Source organism: Agelaius phoeniceus, chromosome 1 (genome assembly GCF_051311805.1).
Source record: "Agelaius phoeniceus isolate bAgePho1 chromosome 1, bAgePho1.hap1, whole genome shotgun sequence".
NCBI lineage: Eukaryota > Metazoa > Chordata > Aves > Passeriformes > Icteridae > Agelaius > Agelaius phoeniceus.
The window spans coordinates 126844754-126867995 of NC_135265.1; the positions used below are offsets into that span (position 1 = coordinate 126844754).

Genomic DNA, 23242 nt, shown 5'->3' on the forward strand with positions numbered 1-23242 from the left:
CACTATATCTCTTTGCCTTTGAAATGCAAACAATAAATAGAGTAGACTGTTTAGAAACAGTTTCTTAAACTTAATTTGATGTGTCCTGTGGTTACCCATCCATACTATTGCAGCACTGGGTTTATTAGGTGGTACAAATGCTGTGATTGCAGTGCTGGGTGTGGAATGAACTACAGAGTAAATTTTCTGCTAGAGGAGTAGAGTAGGACTTTCAGAAATGATAATAATAAAAAACTGTGATGAACTGTGATGCTATTGACTTGACTTGGTGCTGACTGTGCTCATCATCTCTAAATATATCAGGAAATAACTCGAAGTTAAAATATGTTACTTTATAAAACTAATCGTGTTTGTATTAATTTGTTAGCATTGTTGTACTTTCTTAGCTCCTGACATCATGCATTTGAAAATCTTTACTTAATACTTTATCAAGGTAATTCCTCTCATTTAATATCAGTCAGCCCAATCCTCATGAAAAATATTCACTTAGCTAAGTAGTAATTTTCAGCCAACTAAAAAAAAAAAAATGCAGACTGCATCGTGTGTGCCTTTTTTCCTTTTTGGAAGGCTGTACATTTTTAAGGTAAGTAACCTGACTTTTGCCATCTCTTTGATTGTTATACTGTTTCCTCTGTTTAATAACTAAAACTTCATTTAATTTGTTTTCTATCTGTGACACCTCATTTTTTGTACATTTCTATAACCTGTATTTAATAACTAGATCTGTTATTGTACAGAATAAATTAATTAGATCATACAGCAGTTAATACCATTGGGCGAGAAAGCTGAAGCAAGACAATTTATTCTGCATAAAAAGGAGTCATGAATCATGGCTGGCTGCTGTTTGTGCACAAGTAGTTAATGTGGATTTCCATACTTAAAATACGAAGTTGTCTTATGGTGGTTTTTGTCATATTTTTGAGGAAAAAATATTGTTAGTAATATAAGGAAAATTTTGTCTATTCTTCCATTTGCAAACCTCATTGATTACATAACGAGACTAATCTCAGGATCAGACATCACAGGTTAAGGCATAGTCTTTTTGAGGTCTCTTCTGATTCCCTTTCATAATTCTGTAATTACATTGAGGTAATGAATAATACAATACATTTTCAGGTTTGTGAAATGTTATAGGCAGCCCCTTTGAAATTCAACATTATATGAGTAGATTATATTTTGTCTGTTATATATTTGTCTATGCTGTTTATTACTCCTTTCTGTCCTTTTGGGATCACACACTTTTGTAAAAGATTGGAAATACAGAATGTTATCAATGTTAGTTGTTTTGCTTCATAATAGCAACAATACCAGGCAATATCTCATTCAGGAATTTAGGACAACATTAATTAAATTCTGCCATCAAAAATATGAGTATTTCTCAGCAAGGAAAAATTAATTTGTGATTTATAAGTACTGAAACTCTATTATTCAGAAGTTTAACATTCATGGTAATGTCTAATTCTGTTATGCCTTTGAACATCATTACCATGTTATGAAATAAATAAATAAATAAATAAATATATATAATGGACGGGCTTTTTTTTTGCTATTTATATTTAAAACTTGGAGTATAGTTATAGGATTTTTTGAAGTAATGGAACTTCATTCATTAATGTTATACTTGGATTCATTGTAGGGGTAATAGTTTCTTTATGGTTATCTAATGAAGATTATGCAGTGACTGGAAATTACCCTTAAGAATGGAGAATATCCAGAGACCACTTTGAAAACTGAGGAAGAAATGTAATACCAGTCATAAGAAAACATTTGCTTCATACCTGGCATTCATTCACAACAGTTGTGCATGACATTTGTGTAAAAGGGCGTATAGTTATCTTCACACTCCTTGAAGAGTTTCTCTGTGCCAGAGGGCTGTTCAAAAATTCCTTTTGCTGCCAGTAGCCAAGGAGTTATTACCACATTTGGAAACTGCCAGGAAAGCTGGGTCCTGTCCTATTTCCCCTGGCCATTCTTTGTACTACTTGTGAGAGAGGGAAATTGTGTCCCCCAGTGCAGCAGCTGAGCATCACTGCGGGATCTCTGCACGCTGTGCTCGTCGCCCCTGCATCATCCTGCTCTCTGCTGCTGGCATGCTGCGAGGCAGCCGCGCTGCTCGGGAGCCTGGCTGGTGGGTGTAGGTGAACATTTATTCACAGCTGTAAAACAAGCCTCGTAGAGACAAGTGTTAGACATGACAGAAAGAGAGAGAGAAAGAGTAAATCCTCATTCTGGGTTAGTTAAAGGAAAGCTTTTTGTTAACATCTGAGAGCCCATGGTTTTGGCTGCATGGCAATGATCCTCCTGCCTGAAGCTGCTTCTTTTCTAGACAGACTTATACCAGGATCAGTATGTGTAGCAAGAGATCCACTGGCCAAATTAATTTTTCTTATGCCAAACTAAAGTAAATAAGAATGTCCATAACTCTTACAAAGTAGAATTTTGGGAATGGCATCATGTCTCAAGATTAATTGCTACAGCTATCTCAAAATACGTGGCTTTGTATAGAAGGAACATTTTTCACATTAGCTGTACTGAGGTAATTGCCATCCTCGTTACAGCTATAAAGATTTGCATTGTCTTGCTCACATCTGTGTTTTCTGAAGCACAGCATTCTTATGCTCTTCTAAGAAATGGTGCAGTAATACAGCATTGTATTTCAGTACTTGAGAAAGATGAGTCTCAAGCCTTACTGGAGTGAAATTCCCTTTACTTTTACATAGAGATTTGACTGATGTATGGAATAACCTGTATTTGATGAAACTGCTCTTCAAGAGGGAGTGGGACAGACTGCATAGTGGATTTTTTGGCCATAAAGTCAGCTTGATGAAGGCAAGGTAAGGTGACAGATTGAACGGCACAACCGAATCTATTATTGCTATTACTTTTCTGGTTCAGAATACAAGTCCAGTAAAGACAACAAATGCTTTGATTCGAGTAGTTCTGACATAATCCCTTTTTTTAAGAGGTAAGGGAAAGTGATTTTCCTTCTCTCTAGGAGGTAAGAAGGCCATGTCTGCTAAGGCTGGGTGCAAAAGAGTGAATGTCATCTCTGAGAAAGTAGGCAGGAGTCAAGTAAATTTGCCAAATATGCTCAAATTAGAGCTGTCATTTGTCTTTGACTGAACAGATGGAAATAGAGAATGAAGACCATAGCCTTCAAATGTCATTGGGAAAAAAAAATCAGCTAGAAACATAAAGCCCATCTAGGAAAAGAACCACCATGATAGCCCTAGGCTTCATATTTGTTTAAAATTGGAGGACTGATCAGACAACAGTTCCAGGTGGATCTCATACATGTGTGTTACTGATGAAAGGTAATTTTCACAGTACAAGTACTTTATGACTAAGAAAAAATTGCTTGTATTTTTTTGTAAGTAACTAAGCTCTGGTCTGGGAAAAGAATTCATGACAGCAGTAGAATATTCCTGTACCTTGTATTTAATTTTAATGACATTAAAATGATGAATTAAAGTAACTGACACTGTAATTTCTTTCATTATTTTTGGGTTTTTTGACATATTTTCTTCCTTTGAGACTGCACACAAGGTTTGAATTGAGTTCACAAGTAATTCGTGTACGTACGTCAGGTTTTCTACATACTCTCTTTGAGACATTTGAACCCATATTTTCCTCTTAATATTTTCATTACAATCAAATCAGGATAGTATCCAGACATGCAGAATGTCCAAAAATAATGCATATTTTTAAATATTAAAATTGCTGTGGAAGCTAATATGTACATCAAGTACAAGGCTGGAAAAAACATAGGGCATAGTAAAAAGAATAATAAAGAAGACAAGGAATTTGCAAATGCACATGACAGGTGTGTCAAATTGGCAAGTATTGTGCTGCAGAGACTTTTGAAGCTTTTGTGGAAATGGTCCTGAGATTTTTTTGTATAATAACACCACTATTGATATTGGTAAATATTGTGAGTGGGCTTGTGAAATTTGCTCATATAGGCAGAATGATTAATAAGACAAAGGAGGAGTGGGGCATCATACAGGAGATGGTGAATAATGAGTGTGGTAAGTGAAAGGCAATTAAATATTAGGCGAGGGTCACTTATTAACATGTTTTCTGCTTTAAGATGTCTTCCATTCCTGTATATTTTTGCTTTTATTAATATTGGATAGTCTATATTTTGTTTTGTCAGTGGTTAATTTTCAACTGTTTTCCACATTATATCCATTAGACAAACTTTTTCAACACAGCTGAAAAAAGGTGAAATTATTTTTTCATTAAAAATAACTTCAAAAGAGAATTACCTTAAACATGAGAAAAGTATTACTCACTGAATTGTAAACCCCCAAACACAAAAATTTATAATGAAAGCTGAAAAATATTTCAGCTTTTATAACACCAGCAGCCAACCTAAAAGGAGTTGAATCATCTAAAACAGGGCTAGTGTGTTCTAAAACAGATGCTGCCTAGTGATGGAAGATAGATTGGCCTGTGAGCCTGAATAAACTTTGTCTCTAATTAGTATGCAAATCTCACCTGCTCCAGGGCTCTTCCTCTTTCAAAAATTATGATCTATTTAGGTTTTCTGCATTTTCTGGTGAATAATCTCACCCAGGAGGTTTCTTTTGCATTCCAATTTTCTTCATACCTGTAATTTTTAAAGTATGCTGTACTCTTCTAGGTCAATATTTTCTTCAAAGCATCAAGATGAGAAATGTTACCATTTTGGAAATTAAAAGAAAAAAATCTGAAATGGATGCAGACATTTAATAATAAAAATATTTTTGCTTAATCCTGTAGGGTAAAATTCTCTTTTGCACTGCATGCTTATATATATCTAAAATCCATACAAAAATTACAATGAGAAGTGTGGAAGTCAAATATAAATTTCATTCTTCTGGTAAGCATTTGACTTGATAGCTGAATATTTAATACCAGAATGTTAAATAAAATACAAAAATGCCTTTAAAATTTGACCTTAGACTGTTAAAAATAGTGATGGTTTTCAACAAAGTGGGATCCCACTTAGTCAATATCACTGGCATAAACCACATCAGCATGTTATGAAGTATAGCCTTCTAAATATCTGTAAACTTCTGAAACTCAAATCCTGTTCCTCTTCCTTTCCTTTTTTCCTGAGACTATTCCCTGTGTCAGCATGGAACTTAAATGAAGCATCTAAGCAGCTGGACTTGGTTCAGGATGTGGATCTTTTGAGGGATATATTCATATCATCCACCTTCAGACAACTCCTTTCAGGACTCTACCTTCTAAACAAGCAGCCTTTTTTCTACTCTCTAGATAGGAAAGCTCGTTTCCCAGGTTTTAATGGTCAAAATCTTCATTATCTGACAGCCTTCCACTGTGCAAATAAGTCCCTGGGGCTGAATGCATGTGCAGTACACACTCATCTGCACAGACACATGATCAGTACCTGTAATGGCAATTCCTGCACATTTAGAGGGCTCTCCAAGTGCAATGAAAAACAAGAATGTACTTTACACTGTATATATTTAATGGTGTAAGATCTTTTCTCTGAAATGCATGAAGGGATTTAGCTACTCTTGTTCTGTATGTGTGATTCATCTTTGGTGGCCTTGAAATAATGAAAAACTAATTAAATACACCTGTATTTTATTTTCCATCTATGTGAAGGGGGCATCCTTGGATAAGTCACATAGATGTAGACCCTGAAAAGTTTTCAAAGGCTCCAGTTAACTCCAAAGGCATCTTTAAAGGTTTGGGCTTTAATCTTCCTAGCCTTTCATTTCCTTAGCTTTAAGATTAAAATGTTACTATGCACATATCTCTGCAGCCCTTTGGAGACTCTTGGATGAAAGGTCCAGTAAAACTTTAAACCATGTTTTTATTATTTTCTTATTGGCCACTAAAGAGAATTTTGCATGGAATATATAAGCATTTTGAACTACAGAGGTTTGCAGAGTTTATCAGAATCAAGACATTTACCCTACAGATTTATGTAACTATTATAAAATAAAAGCACCAAACATAAATAATACATGCAAGTATTTAAACTTTTTCCCCACAATTTTCTTATTATTTGATCTGATTCGATGGACAGCACTATTGAAGCTCTTCTGAGAAATGTCTCATTGTCCCAGGAAAGGTGCTTCTCAGTAAAAGGTAACTATAGGAAAATGCTTTAGCTTTAGGGAGTCACCTGATTCTAGTTCAGCACTCAGAGGTGGAACCAGGAATCTTGTTTTCTAAAGACAATTAACAGAATTACAGGTGCCAAACTATAAAATTGCTTGAGACAGAAAAGAGTAATAGGTCAAAGAGAAACTATAATCAAGAAAGAGGAAGTTCTGCATTTTCATTTCTAGAACAATCACTGTGATTTTGTTTTGGAGCATAAAAATGCACAGAAATGGATGGAAACTTTGTTTTTAAGCAACATATAAGTGTGAAAAAATCAGTCTGTGCTCTTCAGTGGCAGCCAGGTAGATGGCAGGTCCTTGGCAGATGTAATGCACTGCCTGAGGCAGTCCAGAGCAGTGTGTGCTACCCTGGGGGCTCCTCCTGCTTCTGGTTGCACAAGTCCCTGCTGTGAGATGGGAGAAATAAATCTCTTCCACTATCTTGCTTGCAGATTATCTCTGTGCAGTGTATTTACAGGGCCATTTTCCTGCTGTGTTCACCAGAAGACAAAGCCGAATTTGAATCAGAAAGTTCTAGTTCATCAAGTCTTATTTTAAATACTTGGGTCTCTACCTTCATTTCAAAGCCTTTCTCAGGCATGTTCAATAGCTCTTCAGAGAAAACAAGGCTTTCTCAAGCTTTTATTTCAGTTAAGCTAAGATAAATTCCTTGTCCAACAAATGCTAAAACTAGCATGAATCCCACCCAGCTCAGAAACGGTGCACAACCCAGTCTGAATATTGAGACTGGAGAAAGTCATGCTGCAAGCAAACATATTCACATATACTGATATACTTCAACTGAGCTGTCTAAAAATGCTCTTATTTTATCATGTGGTGAAACTCAAACATTTCATATGAGACAGTGTCAATTTTATTATTTTAGAAGGTACATTGAAATTTATGTGAGACTTATGATGTCTAGAAGGAAAAACACCTCTTTCAGTAAGAGAGAAAAGATGCCTCTGCTATGCTCAGAGGTGGAAACTCCCAGTGTCCCACCAGATTCAACTCTTGAATGTCAAAATAACTTAATTCTTCTGACTGTCAAGGTACTATTTTAAAAATATTCATTTCATATAGGATATTATAAATTTTAAAAATTAATTTCTGGAAAAAACCCTAAATCTTCCCAAACCTCACCCTTTATGGGGCATTTTGAAGAGTTTGATAATTTTAATCTTTTTGTTTCCTTGTTTAGTCCTGTGTTCCTGCTTGTCAAATTATTTGAGTTATGGTAGTCTTTCATACAAAAAAAGGCTTATAAAATCAGATTAGGGCAATGTGGATTTAAGGAAATCTAAAGGAAAATGAACAAGAACATTTCTCTGAAGCTCTAGGAATAGTTTGCACTAATGCAGTAAAAGTTTCAATGTGTAATCAGGAACAAGAAAAAGGAGACTGAAGTAAATTTACTTCTTAAGTTTATGATGAGAAAGTAATATTCAAGAGAATGCAACAAATTACCTTTTCCGTTCATTATTACAAATATATCTAAGAACTTCACTTTATTGGTTATAATTCTGACTCAGCAGATTAGGGTGAGTATATTACCTTCAAAACCTTGCTAACACAAGTGAGGTTCTTTGTACTTTGCTTCTTCCATTGCAGGCTTCTTTTTCTCCTATTCCTTTCCAAAGGATCAAGCTCGAAGGAATGATGAGGTGACCACACATCCTGGCAGATTTCTATTTCTTTCCCTTTCTGTCTCACACAGATCACTGAGAGAGAGCTGCTCTTGAGGCAGGTTTCTCAGGCAAATATGAGACCAGAGCAGGTGTTAACAGATCAGACAGTGATGCATATACTTTTTCTATTATTATTCCTTTCTTTTAAATAGATTTTTTTATCATGAAACAGGCTTCTTTGACTTCAGGTGACAATATCTTCTATCTAGTGAGCTAAGCCCTCATCATATTTAAAGGTGCGCAGTGGGTAGGGTGAGTTTAACCCACACTTTGTACCTTTTTAATTTCAATCTTAATTAATTTTCTATAGACAGGGAAAAAAGAGTGAAATCCCCTTTTAAAACTGAAATTTCTGAATTTTCCAGTCATTTTTGTGGAGCAATAAAATGAAAAGAAGAATTAAAATGCTTATAGGGAATGTTTATTAGAGTTACTTATATTCAGGAAGAAATCAAGGCTATTATTTGATGCAAAAGGAATGAGACAAAGTAGCAGGCTTTGGTACTTAGAGATTTTTTAATTCACTTAATAAAAATTAGAATAAAATGGTTGTTGCCTAAGAGGGTTAATACAACTCTTTGAAAATTGCATTGAAAAATTGTCACTTTGACAGAGTTTCAAAGCACAGCATCCTTTCTGCTGCACCACACACCTGTTCCCCATTTGTTCCTAGCAAAGTCAGAAGGAGACCTGAACATCACATTCTGTCACCTAAAGGTACTATGTGAAGATACAGCAGCAATTTCATCCAAAGGATACCACAGTTTCTGCTCTAATGAAAACATTTGCCAAAAGCCTTGCAAGCCCTGTAATTTTCCAGTTGCTGTTTGGGAAATACTGACTTGAATATAAAAATTTTAACTTTCTCAATTAAGTTCTCCTTAAAAAAATCTAATTATATTTTTGTAAGCAATGTCTTGACCTAATTTGCTTGAAATGCTTTCCTCGTGTACTCCTTGTTTTAGACAAACAACCAAAAGACCTGGCACATATTTTTAACTTAATTCTTTTTCATTCTAGCCAAGTTCATCTCTATGACACAAAACTGTTGAACAAAGAAGCATCATTTTCAGATATTCACAAGGGAAGGAAACATTGTTTTCCTTGTGCAGGCTTCTTTTTTGGGTTTTTTTTGGGCTTTTTGATGTTCTGGTTTGCTGTACAGTCATAATCTCTCCTGCTTTGTAGGGTGTGTGTAATAAATGGGGTTTGAAATTCCTTAAACACTTTAGCTCTGCTTCAGCTATTAATCTCAGCAGCCATTTATTGGTTTGTATTCTGCAAAGCAATGGAGATTATCCTTTAATTAATTCCATTGAGGGGTTCAGCTGCCATCATCAACCACAATATGGTTTCATAAATTAATCTTGTTGGGTAAGTATAATGCAATCTATTATAACATTTATATTAAAATGCAAGCAATAATACTAGAAATCCTGTGCAATGAAAAGATATATATATCTGTGTATTTCCCAAATGCATTAATTAGTATTATATGAGTATAATAATATTAGTGATTAGCATAATATATTTTTATATTTTCAAACCATTTTATATATATTTCAGAATTCATCAGAAAATAAAAAGATAATGTTTTCTTAACTTCTACAGAGGTAGCTGTCTTAAAAATTATGAAATTACATCTTACATCTAGATATATTAAAAATATATCGTGGATCTTCAGAACTCTGCTTGAGATCTAACTTTCTCACCAATTTGTACTATTGTAGCTAATCAGTTATAATAATGAATATTTGCATATGTGAACATTTTGATATCACGAGTACGTTAGGGAAAGCATGAAATACTGCCTAAATTATTTGATAATGTTTTGATCTCAGGAAGCTGAAAATTCTTGGCATGGGCACCTTTTCTGCAACAGGACTGATTGTATTAGAAGACTGGTTAAGTGGGGTGTTTTCTCTAGCATGACATGAACGAAGCTCAGCTTAGCTGTTCGTTTGGTCCAAAACTAATTTGTGTGCTGATAGCGTTGGTGTCAACACAGCATGTTTGACTTCCAGTGCAATGCTGGAAAATTTGCTTTATTTGATCCTGTTAAGATTTCAGGCATACCTAAATTTTAGTGGAGGTAGCAGAAACAAGTGGGGAGGTAAGATGGCTCTTTTACACTCACACAGGCTAAAGTCAGGAGATGGGCAGATCTCAAATTTCAGATCAGTTCAAGCTGGTACAATAAGGTATCATTATCAATGCTTCTCTTTTCCTCAGAACTGCTTTCAGTAGGATTTTTTTATGCTAAGAAATTAACGAGAGTGTGTGCTCTCTGTAAAAGTCATCTAGACTTATTATTTAAGTTAATTAATTAATTAGAATCCTCCAGACAATCTGCAGAAATAGCTTTATTAAGCCCCTGAGCACTGTAAGATACGGCAAACCTCTTTGTGCAGTCAATGTAAATCCTAATATTTCATTGATTTCAGCAAAGAAATGCAGAGTTTAAAATGGAAAAGTCTTCTATACTAATTTTAGCTTTTTGGTTATACAAATCAGAGATGATGAGCTGTTTTTCATCTTTATAGATAGACATATCTGTGATTAAATAATTAGTAATTTATGGTATGATTCCAATATATGTTTACTTTTGGCATTGTAGGTCCAGTATGTCAATCAAGTTGTTCAAGGACAGAAGCAGAGTTCTGTGTTTGCTGAAATTTTATTAAATGTGCTGCTTTGAGAATTTCTAGTGGATAACAATAGAAATTGCAACTGCTCAGTGTCCCATAGAAGCTCACATAACACTGTATGTGCTGGAAGCTTAAATCATCACTCAGGGCTGGCATAAAAACAGACTCACACCAGCGACTCAGGCTCTCCCTTGCACTCTGTGTGTCACTGATGTGGTTATGTTGTGAACAGCGTTGCACTATGGCAGCAAAATCCTGTTCTACTGAAAGCAGCCCTGGGAAGGCACGTGTGTGCCTAAGCAGGCAGCAGCAGAGGCAGGGTGCTGCCAGGACAGGCTGTTTAAATGCAAGCCAGCCAGCAAGAGCTGCCACTCAAGTTGGCTCAGGAGCTGATACTACAGCAATCACCACCCAGGCTCACTTAGCAGGAGATCCAGGGCATGAGGTTGTTCCCAAAAGCAGATCTGTGGTTCCACTCCTTCACACAATCAATCAGGTTGTAAAAGACCTCTGAGATCATTGGGTCCAACCTATGACTGAACACCACAATACCAACTATACCATGGCACTGAGCGCCACATGCAATCTTTCCTTAAACACCTCCAGGGACCATGACTCCACCACCTCCCTGGGCAGCCCATTCCCATGTCTAATCCCCTTTTCTGTGAAAAAAATTCTTCCTAATGTTCAACCTAAGCCTCCCCCAGTGCAGTTTAAGACTATATCCTCTTGTCCTGTCACTAGTTGCCTTCCTGTGGTAGTTGGTGTTATTAACTCCAGAAAAACAGCATGTACAGTGGAAACATATCCATCAGGATCTGTTTAATGCTGTAGATGATGTGGTAATCACATATCCTCTGAACAGAGAGAGACATAATACTCTCCCAGGATTTTCCTGGAAAGCTGTGACAAAGTTCAGAGAAGAACTAAGAGAAGAATTCTTATCTCCATTTGCTGCACCTGTTCTTGTGCACATGTGGCATGTGTTACAGAGATTGTTTACCAAAGGGTGGTGTCTTAATTGGATGCTGGATGGTGTTTAGATTGATTGACCAATTAGGTTAAAGCTGTATCAGACATTCTGCAAGAGTTACAAGTTTCTTAATAATATAGTATAATATAGTATAGCTTAATAAAGCAATTGGTCAACCTTCTACAATCATGGAGTCAATGCTATTTATTCCCCATTCAGGGGACCATTACCACAATAGATGAAATGACCATCTTAATTTTTTCAACAGACAAAACACAGTTTGTAATCTGTGGATTTAAAAATGGGACTTATTTTGGGGTTTTTTATTTTTGTTTTGCTTGGGGTTTTTTTAATTGTTTTTTTCCCACTGTCATTGCCTCCTCTTAGACCTTTCAGTTCATGAAAAGCAGCGAGGCTCTGCGAGATGTATTATAGAAAAATGGTAATAACTACTTTAGAAATCGAAATCTGCTCTCAAAGCATTGACTTTGTGATCAAATTTCCATAATTTCTGTTTTACTCTTTGCAATAGCAGTTATAATTTTTTGACTCAGACTGCTCATATATTTTCAGTTAACATAATATGGTGATATGTTGAAGTGGGAAAAACACTGGATCTACTGATAAATCTAATTTGTATTGAACTCTTAATGCTAATACGTGGAGCAGGTCAGAAGTGTTGTCAGATTATCGTAATGACTAACAATATTTGTGGACTCATAATAACATATATGTGTAAGTAGTTTATCATCTGCACTGACTATTAATTCATCTGATGACTGGATGAGAAGCAAACCCAGTTCACTGAGTATGAGAAATTGGAAACATGGTTCAAAGTCTCCACAGTCAAATTGTCCAGGAAGAGACACGATACACCCAATTTATTAATGCTGGGTTTGTTACATTCTTTAATTATTTAATAGAAAAAATTTGACAGTTTAATTATAGCATATATTAGACTTTAGTGAACCTGTGTATTTGGGATTCTAGCCAATAAGAAATAATATTTTCTTGTCTTATTTTTGTCTGTAGAAATGTTTACGTCTGAACGAAAGGACAGTCTTTAAAAAAAAAGCTACTGCTTAAAGGTTCATATCCCTACCTGTGATGGATAGGAGCTTGTTATCATTCTCCTGTTATAATATTGGTGACTAATCAAATGAAAAATTTGATTGCTACCTGTAAGTCCCTATATAACATTCTATAATATAGACTTCTATATAACAGCATTTTATTTAAATCTTTAAAACATGGTAAAAGTAAGCTTAATTTTTAATTTAGGAACCTCAAAGGAGAATAAGCTTTTTCTTTAAAAACTGTTCAGTGACAAATTATGATAATTGGGAACATCATTACTGTCTGTATATCCTTTTAGGTAGGCTCTTCACATGCAGTGGAGGTAGGGAACATGTTCTATATTGCCTGAGAGCCTGTTTGCCTGCCTTGGTTTTTTTACATCTGTCTTGGATCAGTTCTTTAATAGAGCTAGCAGAAATTGTCACTCATGTGACTGTTGTCCCAGGGTTAAGCAAGGGAGCGCTGGGAAGGACCCAGGAGTATCACTCACCATATGGTACTTGGCCTTTCACGTCACATTGGTGGCATTGGCTCTTGGAAGCACTGGGAACAGCTATGTCTTCTCCTGCTGTATTCCATGACCATGAGCAGCAGCACTGGGAATCCGGGTTGAGAGGCCAAAACAATTTGTCAACCCCACCACAGGACTAGAAAAGATAATTTGTGTCCTCCTAGAGAAGTCAATTGTGTTACATTATATGTTTCTGAATATGCAGTTTATGAAAACAGAAGCCTGAAAAATGAGCAAAGTGGAGTTTGGGTGCACATGAAGGTAAAATGCCTCACCCTTCATCCCTAAGGTGGGTACCAGGCAGCCAGAGGATATCGATTTTGGTATGAAATGAGGATACCTGTGCCACAAGGACAAATGGCATGAGGCACTACAATCAGAATTAAGACTGATTACCAGCTCCATCCACTGTGTTTTAAAAAATTTTGGTTTGGCTGATGCTTTAAAACATGTACAATTTTCAACCCATCAGTGTGGCATCACATTCATGAGCAAGGATTTATGAGATTATATTTAGATTATTTAGACTAGATACAATCAGTTAAGATTGTAGTTAAGGTATGCTTGTAATTAGTTAAAGGCAGAGGTGTTATGTGATTTTCAAATTCTTTTCCCTTTCTTAAATTATACTCCAAAAATCTGTTTGAACAAGCAATCTATGACAGATCGAAAAGAAAAGAATATCTTAAGGGTTTAGATATGGTCTCTACTACCAGGCTGAGATTTGTGATTCTTCTTTTTCTGCTTCTTCATGGCATTCCTTTGTCACTATGTCCCCTTCATCTTCTTCTCATCTTCATCTTCTCTCATCTTCATCCCAATTAAACCATTATGCTTTAAGAACCAAGCTGCAAGTAAAAGGTCTACTCCTTGTCCTCTCATTCCTTTTTCCTTGTCTTGCACCACAGACAACAGATCCAATATGATAAGTCACTTCCCTTTTAAATTTTGCACTTCCACTGCAGTGCCCAACAACACCTCAAAACAAACCCAACAACAAACAGTCACAACACTCTCCTCCCTGCCCCCCAGTTCTCAGTAAAAGGGAATGCTGTGGAGTAGTTATAGAAGGCAGGCACAGCTAAGAAATGCTGTAGTCAGAGTTACAGCTTGAAATTTATGCCTGTGAAAAACATAGGTAAATGTGTCAGTAGTATGACAACTTGTAAAAACTAGATATCAGATTAAAATGACTACAGGCAGAGAATATCAGGAGTATGGAGTACTTTTTGAAGCACACCAAGTTGTAGGACGAGATATGTAAACATGATTTTCAGAGTATAAAAGTAGCTAGCTTAAAAACCAGAAGAAAACTCAGATGTGGTTTTTTTTTTTTATATTTTACTATCCAAGAGTTGGTTTTAAAATAAACCTTGATTCGGGACAAAGTAAGTTCTTGTAAGTGGTCCTCTTTCTTCAGAAGGCAATTAGTGGTAAGTTTGGATATCAGCCCTGTTACTATTCCCATTTGTAGAGTTTGACACAAGACAAAGAGCTCTCTCTGAGTAGAGCATGTACAGCCCTGCAGACGCAAGGAGGGGGTGGGAGAACAGCCTGGCAGCTCTGGAAGCATGATATGCTCAACATCTAGAATTTCTTACCTTTGTAATGCACTGGGAATGGTCTTTGTGTTGAAACAGGTGAAGAAGTCCTGGTGCAGGGCAAAATTCAGGAGAGATGTTTATTGACTGCATTTTTCCTGGTCTAAAAGCCAATATAGAAAATGCAATCAATAAGAGAACTGATTAATTATGCCTGACAGAAGCACCATAAGGAAGGCCTGAGCACAGCACAGTTGTACTCAGGACTGATTGCCAGCATTACATCTGGGGACGAATGAGGAAATGGGGACTAATGAGCTCTCCACTAAGGCCTCCTCCTGCCACCTCCACTGCACTGCCCAGCCTCAGTGGAAATAGAATGCTAATTAGACAACTGAGGAGCTGATTGTGATCAAGGATTTTGGAGCATTTTTATCAGACATTTACTGCAACATACTCAACATTTCTCAGCAAGAAGGAAAATCAAAAGATATGAGAGCAAGATGGACAGATGAAGTAATCAAAAATCAAGGTGTTATATCCACATGGACAAATTGTACAGTAAACATAAAATTAAAGCATTCAAATTTCCCAGATAATGGCTCTAACTATGGAATTTTTTTTTGTTTTCAAAAAGGTTTATGTTTTCAAACAGGGTAATTATTGAAGTTCTGTTGAAATCAGTATAATGATGTTGATTTACACAAGCAAAAATCAGACTTAAATAGAAAAACAGGAAAAGAAAATAATTTCTCCTCTCTCCTCCAACATTTAATCTTCTTTGAAATGTGAAAGGGTCCTCATGCAAAATGAAAGCAGATGTATAAATAGGGAGAATATCTGAAAAAATAAATGACTCTATGGATTTGTAATAATGATTTCTCCTGACTATTTCATTGTCTTAGATAAAAAAGAAGAAAATTTCTACCTCCACAGGAAAGATTCGGGAGCTCTCTAGACTTCAATTTTTAACATATAGCAAGAAATCTAAAACAAGTAAAACCAAGAGCTCTGCAAAATATGTTCCCGGTGGCATGATGTTCTGTTTGGTGAACTGCACCATTTATCTTTATTTCTTTGTAGGTGATGCTCTCTGTGAATACTTCTGGTTTGGGCCATGATAAGAGTAAAAGCAGATGCAGGAAGTCTGTGTGATATAAATAATGATTATGCTTGACAAAATACTTTTGACATTTTAAGAGGGGTACTGTTGAGCAATTTGCTCTGGTTTGTTGCTCTCCCATGAAAGAGCTAATTTAGTCCGGTTAAAAGCCAGCTTTCTCATTGGCTCTGAAAAAAATTAGTACTTCGTATGCAGTCCATATCCCCAGCTTCCCTGGGAGCTGGCATTATTAACCAAACACTAGTCCACTCCTTTTCAGGCATGGAAAATTGCTGCCAGAATATTTACTATCACCTATGTCTCCTGTAGAAACACACTCTAAATCCACTTGCAGGGAGTTAATAAGCCACTGATATAAAAATCTGCATGTCAAATATTAAAATTGATACTGGTGATTACATTTTTGCTTTCTGTTGGGTTTATCTGCTATATTTTTGGAAGTTGCAACAAACCAAACAAACAAACCAAACCCATGCCAGCAGCTCCATGGAAGGTATCCTGCTATAGGCTGGGATAATGTTAATTTTCTTCTCAATAGCTGGTATAGTGCTGTATTTTGGATTTAGGTTGAGAATAATGTTGATAATACACTGATGTTTTGGTTGTTGCTGAGCAGCGCTTACACTAAGTCAAGGACATTCCAGTGCCTCGTGCTCTGTTAGTGAGAGGGAGTACCCAAAGGTGGAAGGGGGCACAACCAAGACAGCTGACCTAAGATGGACAAAGGGATGTTTCATACCATATAACATCGGGGTATAAACCATGGGTTGGGTGGAAGGAGATTATTCTCTGCTTGGAGACTGACTGGACATCGGTCAGCAGGTGGTCAGCAATTGCATTGTGCAACGCTTGCTTTTCTTGGGTTTTATCTTATCCCTCTCCTTTTAATTACCATTATTATTATTATTATTATTATTAATCTTATTTTGTTTTGTTCCAATTATTAAGCTATTCTCATGAGTTTTGCTTTGTTTTTGGTGATTCTCTTCCCTATCCCACCAGGGATGGGAGAAGTGAGTGAGCAGCTACATGGCACTTAGTTGCCAGTTGGGCTTAAATCATGACAGAAGGGAAAAAAAGAAGTTTAGGTGTCAATTATTTCAGCTAAGCTGCTAAAAGGAAATTTGTCAGCTTCATTACCCTTCTCTGGACACCCTCCCACAACTCAATGTTTTTTTGTAGTGAGGGGTCTGGAACTGGACAAAATACACAAAATACTGGTGTGGCCTCACCAGTGCCCAGTACAGGGGACAATCCCTGCCCTGGTCCTGCTGGCCATACCATTGCTGATAAAGGCCAGGATGTCATTGGCCTTTTTGGCCACCTGGCCTCATACTGGCTTATGTTCAGCTGCTGTTGACCAGCACTCCCAGGTCCTTTTCCTCTGGGCAGCTGTCTGAAAAAAAGGATTTATGATGCTAATTTACAAAAATGGAAATTGTTTCATGTCTGAAGCCATCTTTTTGTAATAAGTATATATATTTGTATAGAGTTTTGTTTCATTTTCTTCAACCAGAAAAATTTCCTTCAAATTAAATTTGACTGCAAGTTTATTTGGATTTTACTTTCCTTTAAGCATTTTCAACAAATGTGTTATTTAAACTGTGACATATGCTAAAAATACTTAAGTCTCCAATTTATTTACAAAATGTCTGTGTGTTACAAGTGTCTCCCAGTACATCTGCAGTTTGGGAAACAGCACACAGAGGATAGATTTGGCCTCATCTGCAGTCAGCTCTTGACTGTTGGATGAATATCTCAGAAGAGTAAGCTGTGTAGGGTGCCTGTGATACAGATGCATGTCACTTAGTATCTAATGGTGCCGTCAAATTAAGTTGCATTTAAGGTTTCATTCAGCTAAAAGGATCTCGGTTAAAGGATGCTTGATTTTAATCAAGTGATTGATCATATATTGTGAGGAAATACCTTCCTTTTTTGTCCTTCTTTTGTTTTTTTCTTAATATTTTGTTTAGCATGGTAGAGAAAAATATCTGATATGTTAAAAAAGACTGTATTTTGCAATGTGAGTGGACATAGTGAAATACACTATAAATCACAAGTTTCAGTGGACTCCATGGGAGACTGACATTCCAAGTAAAAATGCACAAGGAAAATGATAGGTGAGGCTGAACATCTTTAAGTGAGCTCATTTGCCTTTGCTCTTGAGAATTTTCAGTACTGTCTTTGGTTCAGCTGAATGGGGTTTTATTATTTTAATTAGCTCAATGTCTTTGGCAGAGAACTGCTTTTGGAACAATACAGGAATAGGATGGGGATGAAATATAAGAAAATAGCACCTCAGCATCACTGAATTAGCCCATCTGTAGAAATAATTGCTGATGTTAGGTATGCTTGACAGAAAGCTTGCAGCAGCACTGCTGTGTTCGTTATCAGCGTAGATCTATATTCAATGCATCTCTAGCATGATAAATAATTCCTTTTGAAAGAGAAAAGGCTGGGTTTTTTTTTTAGAAAATCACTTATAAGCAATGGAAGTATCAAGCAGGATAATTGCAAGAAAGATTTAAAATGAGCATAAAAAGACTGTGGCAAGTTGCTTTCATTTTCCTGGTAATGCCTTACTTAAAAATGGAGAATAACTTTATTCTTTGTAATGTACTTAAAGAACTTTTTCTCTAATGTATTAGACATATTACCTCTAATTATTAGTCTCATCTGGATAGAGATTCTCTGCTGAGTCTTCCTGAAAAGCTCATGTAGAGCCATTTTGCACTTCAAATAAATCTAGTCTGTCCTATAGTGCAGGAATCAAGGGTTTATCATGTAATGGAGCAGACTCTAAATCAGTCTCCCCTGTGTATCAACTGCAGTAATGCCTCTTCTTTGGCCTATATGCAGACTCACAAAGAAAACACTGTAATTTCTCCTGGAAAAGTGAGCAGAGCCCACAGGAGGACACAGGGGCTTTGCTTAGCTTGGGACTGGTGGCTGGTGCTGGGCTGATGTTGCTGTTAACCTAAAGCTTTCTGCTTGGATGCAGATGGAAGTAAATGACTGATGTGGGCTTCCATAAAGCTTGTGTTGGTCATCTTGGTGGGAAGGAGGAAGAAAAGTAGAAGATATTGCCCTCTTAGGAAACAATTTTTAAACACACATTGACCTGCAGCCTTGTGGTTTTCACCCTCAAGTTACTGGGTAACTAAATTCCAAGTATCATGACTTTTTGGTCAGTGGAAGAAAATTTACTAAAACCACGTTTTGGAAAATGATTACTCTCATTTATCCTCCTTTTCAATTTCCAGCATTTAATTTGGTTTGGAATCTTTATTTAAAGAACAATAAACATGAGAATCTTTACGTATTGAAAAACTCATAAATTTGAGGTAAAAATCATTCTAGGAAAAAGAAGCTATGCAGTGATTAAGCTATGCAGTGAGCTATTAAACTTATTTTCAGTAGGATTCAGTCTGTGAAACCTTCACAGTTAGACAAACAACATTGGTGGAGTGTAAAGAAAAAGCATTTATACTGTCCCATGTTATGCACCTAAGAAAAAAACCCCTACAAATATTTGGAAGTTTATTGCAAGGTTATATAATAAACTTTTTTTCCTTTATTCTTCCTTCATACTCCTTATGTTTTTGTGAATCATTAACTTTGTGGCAACAGTGGGAAAGGTAGTTACATTGCATTTGAAATCAGAAAAAAGTTTGATAAAATGTAGATGTTGTTCTCAATGCAAGTTAACTGTAATGCTGTTCCAGCCAAATCTTACCTTTTTTTTCAAGTACACAATGTGCAAGTATTGCTCTATATAAACATGTGCCATTTTTCAACTATCACTGAAATCTCAATTATTGTGTTAGGTATTTTACCCTTCTAATTTTAAAATCCTTAAACATTGTTAACTTTTCATGGTAGGATATTTCCAAAATAAGAACCTGGGCACTGTCCCAGTGATCATCTTTCTTTTTCTATGGTGTACATTTACATTTTTGGGGGTCTGATTTTAGTTTTACTTCTGTTTATCTCCACTTATTTAATTGAGACCACTATTTCTTCTACATGGAGAGTATATGATAAATAACAGTAGAATCAGACTTATTTAAAGCCTGTATTTTACTATTTGTACAAATAAAGGCACTATCCTCTTCCTTGTCATTATCATTCTCCATACACTGTGGAGTTCCTAAGTACTTCCTAAAACATTACATATTAAATGTGGCTTGATTTCTGGTTATATCAATTCCTTCTTGCCTTTTTCTCTTCCATGATAGATTCAACCTGGACCAACCTGTAAGAGGCTTATTATACTCCTGAAAATGAAGCAGCATTACCTCCTTATACTAGAATTTATGTGAAAGAATTAAAAGAAACATTTGGAGGGCTATTTAAAATAGATATAAATATAACTGCCTTGATGAAAGGCAAGTAATTTAATTTAACAGAAACTGTTAAATAAACAGCATGTTGTATTAGGTGGCAGAGTTCTGATGCCAATGAGTCAGGTTGCCAGAAGCTTTCAATCATGAGCCTCTGTTTTCAGTTGCTGATAGCATTGCCAAATATAAACCATTGTGGCTCTAATACTTTATGCTGAATATATCCCTCAGATATTTTGCTAAAATTTAAATTAAAATAAAATCTTACTCAAGAAAACTTAAGGATACAAATTCAGTTCTCCCCACCATTCTCCCAGCCCCTGCCTCCCCACTCTGCCCTCTGCATTGCATCCTCCTGCCATGTAGGAGGGATGAAGGGGAGAAAAGGGAGAAAAGAAATGGCTGGATGGAACAGGAACAAGGAAACTATGATAAAGGAAAAAAAAAAAGAGGGGAAGAAAATAGATAGAAATTAAAGAAATATTCCCAATGAAGTTACAAGAGATTGAAAACCAGCAGGGGAGGAATAGAGGCAGTTATGTTAGGGGGATGAATATAGGGTTGTGTGGGATAAGAGAAAGAAGTAAAGATATGGGCAGGAAAAGGCAGACGGGAGTCAGCAGAGGGAACAGGAGCTTAGGAGCTACAGTGGGAGAGGAACTACATGGAAGGCCAGGCTGAAGGAAAGACTGACAGAGAACTTGGTACAAAGAACTTAGCACAGAATCTTTAAAAAACATAGAATATATTTTTTTCTTTAAGATATCAAAATTAATTACATCATTCAACTGTATCTACTTTCCCTTATTTATGAAATGGCAGAGAAATTTAAGTATGCCTTCATTCCCTGAAGGACAGGACCAGCTGGAGACTAACAGTGTTACCAGTGTTGTCACTGGTTTAGCATGAATATCCTTGCTGAATACCAAAAGGGGTCATCTTTCAGCAGGGCTGTATGGTAATTGTTTTTTGTAAAAACAATTGCACTGTCTCTGAACTGTGCCAAAAGAACCCTAAGGCTACAACTAAAGAACCCAGAAATTATGTAACACCTGAAAATTAAGGTTACTCAGGCAACCTGAATTATCTCTCCAGGCATGTATTTATGTTGATCCAGTCTTTCACGCTACCACAACCACCCACCACCACATGCTATTTTCTATCCCTCATCTCCATTCACCCCTGGATCTTTACAGGGCAAAAGGTCTCCCCTGCCCTTGTCACATGCTTTGTTGGGACTGGAAACTCAGGTCTACTTTGTGGTGTTGGGGATTAAAGACTTCCGACTGGTTTTCAGTAACTGGTTTTCACAGTGAGCCTTTTTCTTGCTTGCATCTGAAGATCTGTGTGTGAAAATACAATTATATGCCTACCTTGTTGCTTAATGAATTTTTGATAAATGTCATTGATCAAGTACAGCACTATGCTTTGTTTTCTGCCTCAGGTTTATTTTTATGTATATTACTTTATAAGGTAGTAGCATATAAATTTAGTGATACAAATTTCTTTATCTCTATTACTGTGCTACTAAGATACTACAACAAATGGTTATATTCAGATGTATATTTAGTGTAAATGGAACACTACCCAGATAATAAGCATTTCACTGACTCCATCAAAGATATTAAAATTATCTAAGCACTTAAAGCACATTATACAAACATGTTTTGAGCTCTGTTGTTGGAGACCTGGATCAGCTACAACCATGGAAGATGATTGTTCATTATTTAACTGCACCTGCGGGTCCATTTCTGTTGGTAAGAAGAGAAGGAAGAACCATGTAGTGGAAAGCATTATGTGTGTGTGATGCTATGGAAATGCTCCCCCAGACAGTTGTGTTTCTGCCCAGAAAATCTTTGTGAAGATCATGCCAAGGTCTTATGTATTAAGTTACTTGTAGCTGAATCAGTCTCAAGCCCTTTTCTAGAAGGTCTCAACACACAGGCATAAGAACATGTCCCTGAGTGCTCCATTGCACTTTGTTGGAAAGGTTATTTTGCAGAAATGTCTTCTCCCAGTAAGTTAAACCATTGCAGTTTTAGCAGGAATTGTAATGCTGCCTGTTCCCACCTGTGGCAAGTATTTAATTGAAAATAATTTTCTATATGATGATAAAACCATCATTGTACAATGAAACCCTTTGTAGAAATCAATGTCCTTGCCAAAGATTTTTAGCAAAATCAGCATATGTATTACAGTCATCCACATTAACAAAATTAAGGTTATATGAGTTTATAGTAAAGCAACCTTTCTGAAAGCTTGTTATATAGTAAAATTGTTGTGGCTGTGACAGTGAAAGAATACAAAAGTGACAACACTTCTTCCTACAAGCATCTTTACATAGTTACATTCTGTCTTCTTCATATCAACTTGTGTCATTCTTAATTTTAATATGCATGCAAAAATAGCATATTTTTCCTACCTCACAAGCACAACTATCTAAAACTCTGAAAATGAAAGCAACACTGATATGATTTTAGAAGAGGTAAATTAAGATGAAGGAAAAATATGTGTGAATTTAATACATCTTATATGCCTGAGCATATGCTAAAATAACATGAAATCATGTTAAACACCTTCAAACAGGAGCCAGATCAGAACTAATTCCCATTTGTCATATTAGCAACTGAGATTTTTAACCTTTTATGGAAGGGCAGAATTTTTGATAAGTAGTAGATTCCAAATTCTTTCTGTTGCTATGTTTAATTCATTTGAATTTGCTTTTTTATCATGTGAGATGCATATTGTATAAAGAATAAGGATATGGAATGCCTGCAGAAATACCTGGAGAGAGACAAGAGAGTTCATTGAATTCTTGAATAGCTCAGAAATAATATAAATTTATTATTTATATTTTATTTTTTAAAATCTTTGATATCAATATAATTGTAAGTGCAGGTGAGTTGCAGATGTCTTTCCCCCTTAGAGCTGATCACACAGGACAAGTGCCAGGTGTTGACTCACCTCTAAAAGGGTACTACAGATCTTTCCAGAGCAAAATCTGTAGAGACCTTCTCCAAATAGAGGCTGCATTTGGATTCTTCTTGCACCCACTGGGCAGTAAGACAGATTTATTTCTCCATGGTCACAAGCTCAGGTCACACCTGCTCAAAGACAGCAGGCTCCTGGGCATCCTGATGCATTTAATCTCTTTTGGCCCATTATAAAGGCAAATCACAAGACTTTAACACTGAAGGTGTAGAACTAGGGAAA

At 36.2% G+C, this 23242-nt stretch overlaps 1 protein-coding gene across 8 annotated transcripts in view; it reads left to right on the forward strand.

The window, feature by feature from the left end:
- RALYL (RALY RNA binding protein like) overlaps positions 1-23242 on the forward strand; it is a 374493-nt gene that overhangs the window by 23839 nt on the left and 327412 nt on the right. The window contains exon 3 of one of the 8 annotated variants that reach the window (XR_013184450.1): positions 2721-2834. The exons of 6 other annotated variants lie outside the window; for them this stretch is intronic. The gene's annotated coding sequence lies outside the window, so the exon portion shown is untranslated. Of the gene's footprint in view, positions 1-2720; positions 2835-23242 lie in introns of those variants that run through there. One more of the 8 variants, XM_054638217.2, reaches the window with a different exon arrangement.